The sequence below is a fragment of the Sparus aurata genome, chromosome 19 (assembly GCF_900880675.1).
Source record: "Sparus aurata chromosome 19, fSpaAur1.1, whole genome shotgun sequence".
Taxonomy (NCBI): Eukaryota; Metazoa; Chordata; class Actinopteri; order Spariformes; family Sparidae; genus Sparus; species Sparus aurata.
Genome location: NC_044205.1, coordinates 21,392,777 through 21,403,271, shown reverse-complemented (window position 1 = coordinate 21,403,271; position 10,495 = coordinate 21,392,777). Strand labels below are relative to the sequence as shown.

Genomic DNA, 10,495 nt, shown 5'->3' with positions numbered 1-10,495 from the left:
TCCATACTTTGATTAGATTTGATGTTGCACGAAAAATTATGGATAATGTACCAACAAAATGTTTTCTTTCATTTAATTACAAAGGAAGATAAAAGGCAAAAAGCTACAAATTATAATTTCCCTGTGGAATTTTGAAATCTGAAGCCAAGTCATGTTCAATAAATGTGTAAAGAGGCCTTTAACCATAATAAATTCATATGTCGTGAAAGTGTGATCAAACATGTCATGAGCCTTTTATTAATGTGCTATGCAAATTATAGACAAAGAAAGAGTCAGCCTTGCGCTGGTGATTGACACACTGAAGTTATTACACATGATCCGCTCTTGCTGATATGGTTCCGACACTCTATATGTATATATATATAAATCTAATGTGGTTGGCAGAGACTACTGTTCAAAACATCACTCGCTTTCTTTTCCGCTCTTGATATTTGTGATGAAGCGGTGGGTGTGATAGAGAATCTCTCTCATCCTTTTCCCCCCAGTTAAAATGGAAACCAGACAGGGAGGAAAAGAGAGTGGCGGGCCACAGCAGCTTCCATCACTTATCCACCACTCATGCAAGATTGAAAGGCCTCAGCAAGCTTGGAGGACTGCATCATTTATATCAGGCTCCTTCAAAAATCAAGAGGCAAGCAGCAGCTACAGTTAATATTGACAAAGCATTGACTTAAAAAAAAAATTAAAGGCAGAGGAATGTCTAAATAAAGTACAAGTTGATTCTCTCTTGGGTAAAGCTTAGACTTTTGTCTTTTTCCTTTTCCTCTGCTTCTGCACTAATCTTTTAGATGGATTCTGCTAAATTGTTATAGTCTCCCACGGAACATAAATGGAGAGCATCCAGGGATTTGGAGCTACTATTAGAGAGGCAAAATGATCCATCAAAGCAGCTGCTAAGGAAGGAACTGGGAAATAAGGATGATGTGAGAGAAAGAGCTATTTTTGTAGGGATGCCATGTGGCGGTTTTTCTCTTCTTTTCTATTCCCTTGCTTTCTTCATTCTCCTGTGCTGGCAACACCAATGTGGTGAGCTAATCTGTATTCGCTTGCCCCATGTGTGCTCCATACATTTGGTCTTCATCAAACTTGCATTCCATAAGCACACATTAAGCTTAGGCCATCAGACCGCTGACATGACCACCGCCTCAGCAGCGGCAGCAGCAGCATCTGCCTCATCAGGCCTACACTTCAGTCTCACAGATGGACGATCACAGCTAGAGGCCGTCTTCCTCTCTCCTCTTCTCCCGCTTCCTGTCCGTATCAACAGCTTCAGGTTAACGTGGAGGGTTTCTGCTCATCAGAGCCCAAGGGTGTATGATGTGTTGAATCTGCATTAGATGCCTGGCAGGTGTTGAGAGAAAGAGTTGAGGGAGTGGTGGGAGGTAGAGGATGGGGGTCAGCACACTGATTAATGATGGAAAGCAGCAGAGCACCACATTCTCCATTTCCTCCGCCTACATAACCCTCTGAAAGAGCTATATCCAGCACCTCATCCAGTTGTGTTGTCGATGTCAAATCCCAGCAGCAAGATTCAAATCACTTAACTCAGCCTTTGTTTTGGAAGCTTTTTTTTCTCTTCATTGGTCCCGGAGATGGAAAGCTTGCACCCGTCAGTCACAGCTGCAGCTGGGTTTTGATGCCTTTAAAAGTGTGACATCGTGCTGTGATATGAGACAGGAGCCCCGGCTCAGACTGTGGCTGTTCGCCCGCTGGGTTTTCAATGGGAAATGGAAACCACTGCAGTGTTTACCGTTTAGTTTTTGCAGCCTTTTCTCACACTAAACAAACCCCACAACCAAAAACAACAGTGGAAAAGGGGAAACATCAACAGAGTCTGATCTCGGGAGAACAAGAATCATGAATCAATACTGATTTACCGCATTTCAAGTCACACAAGTCCCTGTCTAAAGCCGCGTAATCTGGCACAATAAACGGTCATGAAGACTCAAAAAATACTGGTGCTAAATTCAGCTTGAGGTTCGGTAACTGGGAAAACTGATCTGGAATAAAGATGGCAAAACTGAACACGAATATTACATCTCTTATAACATAGTCTCTGTCACCAAAGCTGTCATTACATTAATTAATATCTTCTAGCAAATGTAAGATGTAATTCAATGATGAGAAGAGATGCATTACACACAAGAGATACACATTTTTAACAACACATTTCCATGATTTTTCCATGCCTATGAGGCAAGATGTCATGATCATACATCCCCTGAAACCTCTGAGTATATCTGAACAATGACAATCAGTCATCTGTTCAACCAACTTAGTATGTTTATTGATAGGCGGCAACTTCTGTCCAGTGGTCAAATACGACATTTTGGGAACGGCCATATTTGTCACTTTGGGGTTCATTGGCAACCTATTAGCTGTTTAGGTGTGAGGACACGTTTATAAAAATCCATGACATGAGTATAGTATCTCAACTAAAATGAATGACAAGCTATGTGGTTTGATACAAAGACAGGCAGCAGTGTCAGAGTGAAATCCTCTTTTGAAAAACTTTGTACCGAAGACATTTTAACCTAAAACTTTTCTCATAATTTACCATTCATTCACATAATCAGACATTAAAGAAGATCCTCCAAACTTCCCCTGTTTGAATATCCCAAAAAAACAATCCAACCACAGTTCATTTTGTCCATTTCTGAAAGCCTCTCATCCATATTCAATCTTCAGCAGAGATGCTTTATTTTCTTTTGCAGTTCAGCTGATACTGTTGGTTTTGGTGATGAAGGTGTGTTTCCCTGTAGCTTCGGCCTCCTCAGCATATTCATCTCCTGATTTCTCGAGGGCATAAATATCAGCGTCCATCCTAGCCCTCTTCTTTTTCAAGCTCATCTTTGAGGGCATTCCTCTTCAAGTCAACAGCCCAGTCGACAGCTTGTTGCTCTTTCTTTTTTCTCCATTCAGATAGTCATGGTACTTCTGCCTGGCTCCTTAAGCCATTAAATCAGCAACTATTCTGTATTCTTTACCTTGGTCATGCCCTCAACAGACCCGACGTGGTCAACAAACACCATCTGAGCCACCAGAGAACTCCCTCTCCTGATTCTAAACAGTCAATTTTTTGTTAATGGAAAATCCTCTCTCTCCACACTGACCTGTCCACGAGACAGGACAAATAGAATCATCCACTACATCCCACACTCTGGAAAATGCTTCTGTCTAATTTGTGAGGCTCTGAAGCCTTTTTCAGCGACTTCTCAAGGAGTGTGATCATGAGTATCTCACAGTCCATCTCAATCTGTAGTCTCTGCCTCGCTGAAATGTTTTTGAAGGAATCGAGTTAGATCAGGGTAGCTTCTGCTGCAGATCCAATATCAATCTGATAACTGTCCTGCTGAAAAATCACATTGAGGTGCCTTAGAACAGATGTAGCATTTTCCTTCAGAACTCATCCCACAAGCCCTGCAAACAATGAAGGCATTGTACGTTTCAGTTTTATCACCTTTAGTTAGCAAATTAGCTAATGTGTCTCTCCGTTACTTGAGTTAAACACATTAGATAAGTGAATGTTACACATTCATAACTTAGGTGATACAAACTGGTAATTAAACAAACAAATAACAATGCCTAATGTAAGATACTACATATGTTGTGTTTATTGCTGTATTGTATCTAGTAAGACGACAAAACGTTTTACCATATCGCACACAAGCTTCAACTCACGACAGAATTTGACATAACCCCACTCAACTAGTGACTAACCTGCCCAATTATTGTTTAACCAATATATGTTTCTCAGTTGATCTTAACTGAACCACATACTGTGTATAATGCCTACTATAAGGTTGTCTTTGAAGCAAAGTTATATGACTTTTACAAAAGTTTCTGGGTCAATTACTTTTTCCAAAACCTCTCCAGGCCTAATTTGGGAATTACATGGATTTTTCCAGGTTTTTCATGGCCTTATAAACCCTGTTCAAAACACTCACAAAAAGAAACAAAATCATACAGTAAATTCTCCTTGCCCTCCCCCATTTTGTTAGCGTGAGGTTGGTTTAAGCCTCCTTGGGGTCCTGCCTTCATTGCCGTGCCATTCTGCGATAAGACCAATGATAACATCTGGCCACGCGATCAAGAATCAAAGCGAGGAAGCCCGCCAGGTGGAGTGAAAAAAGACTGATAAAATCAGACAGAATATTTGAGAAAAACTGCTTTCAAGCTTCCCTACTGCTCTTATCACACATGTCTGTAGTATCCCGTGGATTTAATTAATCACTCATACAGCGCTTCCAATTCTATGGTAAAAGTACCTGTTTTTCTGACAAAGTGTAATGTTAAGCGTTTAGGGATGTCAATCAGTGCTCATCTTTACAGAGTTTCCCGGGCACAGCAGAAGGTTTTCCATCATAACTGTGAGGCCTTTTTATGCAATGACAGTGAGGGAAAAAGACATACATTATACATAAAACAAGCTAAGTGAGATGTGTCACTGTATAATTTACATCTCATTGTCATACATACAGCCAAGTGGTTTAATTACTCCGTCAAACAATTGGAAAACCCTCGATGGGAGTTGGAACAGGGCTCTGACAGCCTCTGCGCCTTGACCTTAGGTCCCCGCTCTTAGACACTCCATGGGTACCGATGCAGAAGCTGACAGAGCTCAAAATAAACCTGTCTGAGACTCAGTTACAAGAAAGTTCTCTCATTTATTTTTCCTCCACACAACCAAGAGTGGCTTATCATCCAGGCTTCATGTGGGAATTATCTGTGATTGATTGCTGCAGCCTAGATTTTCAAGGACTCACCAGAAGGATGCATGAGGGGACAGGTATGCTTAGCTGACCTCCCAGGCCGTTGATTAATGCTGTGTACTGCTGATTTGTACCGCTCTGCCGGAGAGCACTGAGAGAGGCTGTGGAACACACGGTCCTCTCCGCTTTGATAAAAACAGAGCAGGAGAAAATACACTCCAACTCCTCCTCTCGGAAGCAATGGAGGAGTGATTTAGATGGTAGAAACACTGCAAGCAATCCACCCCAGTGCTCTGACAATCTATACTGTTCCTACCACCGCTGCTTCCAATAAGTGGCCAAGACATTGCCCAGAGGCTAACTACCGTAGCAAAAGTGGATGAAACAGGGCTTGCTGACCGACATGAACCATAAAATGAGAAAAGCTGGGAAACTTTTGTGTAAACACAACAAAATGTTTTTAATAGGCACCTCCAGGGGGGTTTAGCTTCACATCTCTCCGAGGTTCCAGTGGATAAAGAGGCCCATACTTAAAATCAAATCCAGGCACCTTAAGTAATAAGCTACTGAATGGAAACAGCCTGGGAACATGTGGACAGGGCGAGGCAAGCAATCCATTTCATGTGTTTATACTCAAGGCCGGGGAGCGAGACAGGTCTGCGCCGTCTTTCCCCAGGCTAAGGGTTTTTGTTTGACACGGATCGGCTCAACTTTGTTTACCGTTTCCTTGAATTTCCTTTTGAGTTTCCTCTCTGCACAGCTGCGGGGCTAAACATGTGTTTGTGTTGCAGAGCTTGGTGTGATGCTGGAGGTCCCTTGGTTCAGATGTTGAGGCTTTTGACTGATGGACAGGTTCCCTTCTGGCCACGGTATCCTGCCTTTCAGCCAGCTAACACTCACTCGTGGAGCATCAGAGAAGAGTCTGGAAAAGCTCAACAGGAAAGCTTGAAAACTGAGGGGAATTGCTTTGATTTTGTTGGAAGTCTTTTCTTTTTTATTTCGCGAGGTTTTATGTTGTCCATTATAATAAGTGCAACACAATTGCAGAATTATCAGAAAAGCCTAGTTAATATTGCTGTATTTTAATTGTCATTGTGATATGAATATGCCCAGTAAATACAATGAAAAATACTGCTTGAAATGCAATAACTTTATTAACATGCACCATGCATTCACACCATTTGACCAAACAGATGAAGCCCAAATAAGCCATCAGATACCAGATTAATTGGTGTCAATTTGGTACCCACTGCAATGATAGCTACTAGTTAGGACAGGAGATCGCCCATGATGGATTCTAACGAAGTACATTAACTTAAGTACTGTATTTAAGTTAAATTTTTCTGCTCTTTGATAAATTTGGTTACTAGTTACTTTGCAGATTGAGTGTTGCATCAAAGTAAAAGTGGCACATTTTTTAAATTAATTAATTTTTTTGCCAATCAATAGACACACAAGTAAATGTATGGATACATTTACTTCTCAGTGTTTCCCCACACATAGACTTCACGGGGCCGGCCACAAGGGTATATATTTTCTTTCCATCAGTCCAAGAGAACAACGCCAATTAACTAGAGGATAATCGGCCCCAACTTTTCCACTCCGGTCTACTTCAAATCGCACGTACTTTGCAGAAAGAGAGACGCTCTCTGGATTTTAAATCGAAATCGACCGAAATTAAGTCACAATCTCGAACTTCAAATTAAAAAATGGAATCGTCGACGCTGCCACACTCCCATGTCACGTCACGGTCCAAGCGTAAAAAACATACACACGTGTTGAAGTGCTGCGAGTCAACCTTCTCTAACTTAGCTACTAGCTAAGCCAGTAGCTATAAGCTACAGCCAGTCAAACGTTAGCATGGTGTTACACCATTCTTGTTCGACTCCCGGACTGTGGTCGGGAAGCAAAGGGGAGATGATTTCCTCCAGGGCCGAAGTTTGTGTTTACCTTCGGGTGAACCCCTTTCATGTGTTAAGCTGGTCAGGAAATAATACCAGGGAGCTTTGCTGTATCTTGAGGAGCAGTCCCCCTTATTCACAGCCAAACTGCAGGAGACCCATAGACAGAACTTGAACCCCCTTCCCTTTAACTGACGTCGCCGGTGTGGAAGTATTTTGGATTTCCAGTGAGTTATGTTGACAACATTCACGTTGTCGACAAAAAAGCCACCGATTGCAAGCTCTGCAGAAACTAGATGGCAGGTTATTTTAAGTTTCCAATTGACTGAAGATGTACGTTATTGTTTCATTATGTTGTTAATAAATGTTTTAAACTTGACAATGTAGTGTGGTACATTGCGAACAAAGGTCAGATATTACGGTATATTGCATAAAAGTCTAGTCTAAAAATGGCATAGCAACCTGTGCTTTAAAAAAAATAAATGTAAAAATCGAGAATCGATTGTGACCATAGAATTGAAAATGTAATCGAATCGAGGATTAGGAGAATCGTGACACCCCTAGTTACTATTCATATGGGTGTCCTTCATGCTTAGCAAAGTAAATTTCCCATATTTTTACTTTACCCAAGTATGATCTTGATGAGAGTTTTCAAACGTGGCAGATTTTCCCCATATTGTGCCGACCTAGTACATATGTTGCAATATCTAAATGAACAATATGTCGCAGACCCTGAGATGCAGCCAAGTGACACTTTGTTCAGCATCTTTTTTTCTCACGTTAAACAACGTAATTATAGTATCCAAATAAAGTGTTGAAATAAAAATACATTTTCTTATGCGTATGCTATTTCCTCGCCGTAGCAGATGAAGCAATTATCACCCTCTGATCTTTATTTTCACTTTTTGATCCACCTTTATATTTAGTACATAAGTGGCAAGCAAACAAAAACTTACAGCACAGAGCATAACCCTGCAAATCTGTTTTAAAGAGCCACTCTGTTATGAGGCAAACTATGATAGAGAGTGGCAAAAGATGAGACAAATCGCTACAGGAGAGAGCACATCCCCTGGGTGCATGTAGGGGTGGCAGCCCAACTGGAACAGCGAACAGGGGTCAGGGAATCACTTGTGTGGGCATATGTAAACACAAGCGCATATTTAAAGCGCACAGCAAAGTAACAAATGGCCGATGAGAATGACAGATTAGAGGTGCAGTTAGGATGAAATGGCATAGAAGGTGCAGAGGAGGGGGTGAGGCACCATCCATCCCAGTCTGCAGGTGATCCATCAGGACGCGCGGGGGTCTGGTAAAGGGCAACCCGGGAGATGTAGCAGGACACGAAACACCGTCCGCCAGATGTTGAACGCTATTCCTGGGACGGTTCATCTGGCAAGGGTGTGCGTGTCTCTGTGTGGGCGCACAAGAAGAAGAAGATATGGGAATATTTGAATGGTCGTGCATGTGAATTAAGCTGTGGGCGAGATGTGAGAGATCCAGCTGTGTGTATTGTCTGTGTGAGTGTATTTAGGCAAGAGTCTCAGCATTACTGTGGGAATTCAAGCGTACTAAAGGTAGGTGTGAGAGATTTGGGTGTGTATTTGTGCGTTGTGCTTGTGTGTGCATGCACTCTGGAGAGACCAAGCAATAGATGGATGCTTGTGTGTAAGACTTGAGGTGGGGGTGATGCAGGAGCACAAGCTGCGTGTGGAAGAAAGAATCAGTAATACAGTGGGAATACATGGATATGTCTGTGTTAGTCTGCGAGTTACACCCTAGCGGTTCAAACGTGCTTGAGGTTATCGGCTTGTACCCAGAGCTCCGGTACACTTGCATCAACCAGCTTGGCAAATAGGCTCCACACATCCTCGCTCCTAGCCACGTAACAAAGGGTTAAAACAATATCCTCCCTGATAACTCGGGGCTGAATGGGAGTGAGATTTGCTCCGGTGATTATGCAGTCAGACAGAGCAGCCACTTTGATGCGTGATCATACTGTTGATAGCTCGAGAGTGCACGGATAAAATGACAGTTTTGTATTCGCGTATACACCGCCCACCTACCGTTGCCATTGACACTGCGCACACACACACTCACTGATATATACACACAAATCCCCAGACTGTTTGGCCTACATGCTAGCATGAAATATGTGCTGAAAATTCCAATATGGAGTTTTTTGGCTTTAAAATGGACAGAGGTTGCTCCAGGTGCCTGAGGTCATGCAGTCAGGATGAGATGCCTTCTGAGAAAATGTTTGTCAAACACCATTTTACATCTCCGGCTTTGGTGTGTTGCATGAAAAAATTAGTGGTGACCAGAGGCACTAAAACAGACCGACTGACCAACAGACAGACGTGGACAAAAAGACACACCAGTTAAATTCTACATTCTGTAACTGCTGAACAGAATGTAGAATAAAAAAGCACAATCACATCCAGCCTCTGCTTGAGCTCCAGGCTGTCCATGCAATATTTCTAAGTACACAGCTTCCGCTTGCATTGCATGTGTCATCACGAGGCAGGGAAGGCTCTGATGACATAGGACAGTGGCAGCAGGTGAGGTTAGCGACAGATGCTTTACTGCAGCATTTCTTTATGAGCAGAGGTGCTTATATCATGTTTATATAGTCGTAAAGCAATACTGTTTAAATGCACCAAAAAGACACTCATTGAATGTGGAGCAAACTCATATCTTTTGACAGCATTAGGGATCTTTGCACTAGATCTGGTTAATGGTGCCTCCAGATTGCGAAGGGCTGATTAATTGATTTGGCCCATTAGGAAAGGAGCATTAGAAGTGCTATTAATTTTGCAGCAGCGCCCCTATGCGTGCTGCTGGAGAGCAGATGGCAATGAATGATGTATTTTGTTAGAACAGTAAATATTGACAGGTGCGCCCGGGCGCCTCCTCCAGCTCCCCGTAGACCATGCAAAGAAAGAACATTCTAATTGGCTGTCTCCAGTGAGGAGACCTCTAGAAAGCAGATGCCTCCACCCAGTCTGGCCAAAAAAGGGCAAATGAGGGACTGAGCAGCTTCCAGTCTTGCGCTTTACCCTCTATTGTGAATTAATACTATGTGTGGAGGGGGAGTGTGTGGGGAGATGAGGGGGACAGGGGAGGAGGGTGAGCCGATTCTGAATCTGAACAGCTTTGGTTTGGCTTTGGGAGCACTCGATAATAGGTCGTCGCCTGGCTCCACTTTGCCTCCAGTCACAATGGCTCCACGTCATTTCAATCGGAAAGCCAAGAAAACTCATTTCTGAGCAGCCTTGACATCAATTGCACTCTCCCGCTCAGTGGAAATTTTAAATCGATTGCGACACAGAGATCCCCCTCCCAGACTTTGTGAAATTTAGCCAATTTAAGACACAACACAGACACTGTAAAGTGACATGGAGAGACTTGAAAAAGGAACAATAAAGTTAAAAAACTAGTTGCAATCAGCTGATCTCTTTCTGTCTGAGCATTATATAGTACATTTTTAGTGCCTGCCTTTAAAAGGGAGGCGCCAAAGAAAATATATCCTCAATTCTATAAGATGCATCCAACTACTCAACTGTACACCGTACAGTAGAAGTCCACAATCCACCCGAGTACGCGTCTTTGAGCACAGAAACATACGCAAACACAGCAAGATGTCATCAAAATATCGATTGTGGCTCCTTCTTGTTGAAAGGCTGCGGTGCTGCCATGTGAGGGAGGCATCAGTTACGATCCAGGAAGGTGCCCCCCGGGGGTTCAACACCATCAAGATGTTTAGGTTAACCCAAGTTAACCAAAGTGGCAGGGAGCCACATCAGGAGCCACAAAGTCAGGAGGGCAGCTGTGCAGACCATCGATGCTATGAGTCTAATTGCAGGCAGATAAATGGATTGGATC

The 10,495-nt window shown here is 42.8% G+C and overlaps 1 long non-coding RNA gene across 8 annotated transcripts in view; it reads right to left on the bottom strand.

Annotated features, from left to right (window-relative positions):
- The window catches only part of LOC115569660 (uncharacterized), a 281,040-nt gene that overhangs the window by 248,629 nt on the left and 21,916 nt on the right, over positions 1 to 10,495 (bottom strand). The window contains exon 2 of one of the 8 annotated variants that reach the window (XR_003981586.1): positions 7,489 to 8,023. The exons of the other annotated variants lie outside the window; for them this stretch is intronic. This is a non-coding gene — a long non-coding RNA (uncharacterized LOC115569660). Of the gene's footprint in view, positions 1 to 7,488; positions 8,024 to 10,495 lie in introns of those variants that run through there. 8 annotated transcript variants of the gene reach the window in all.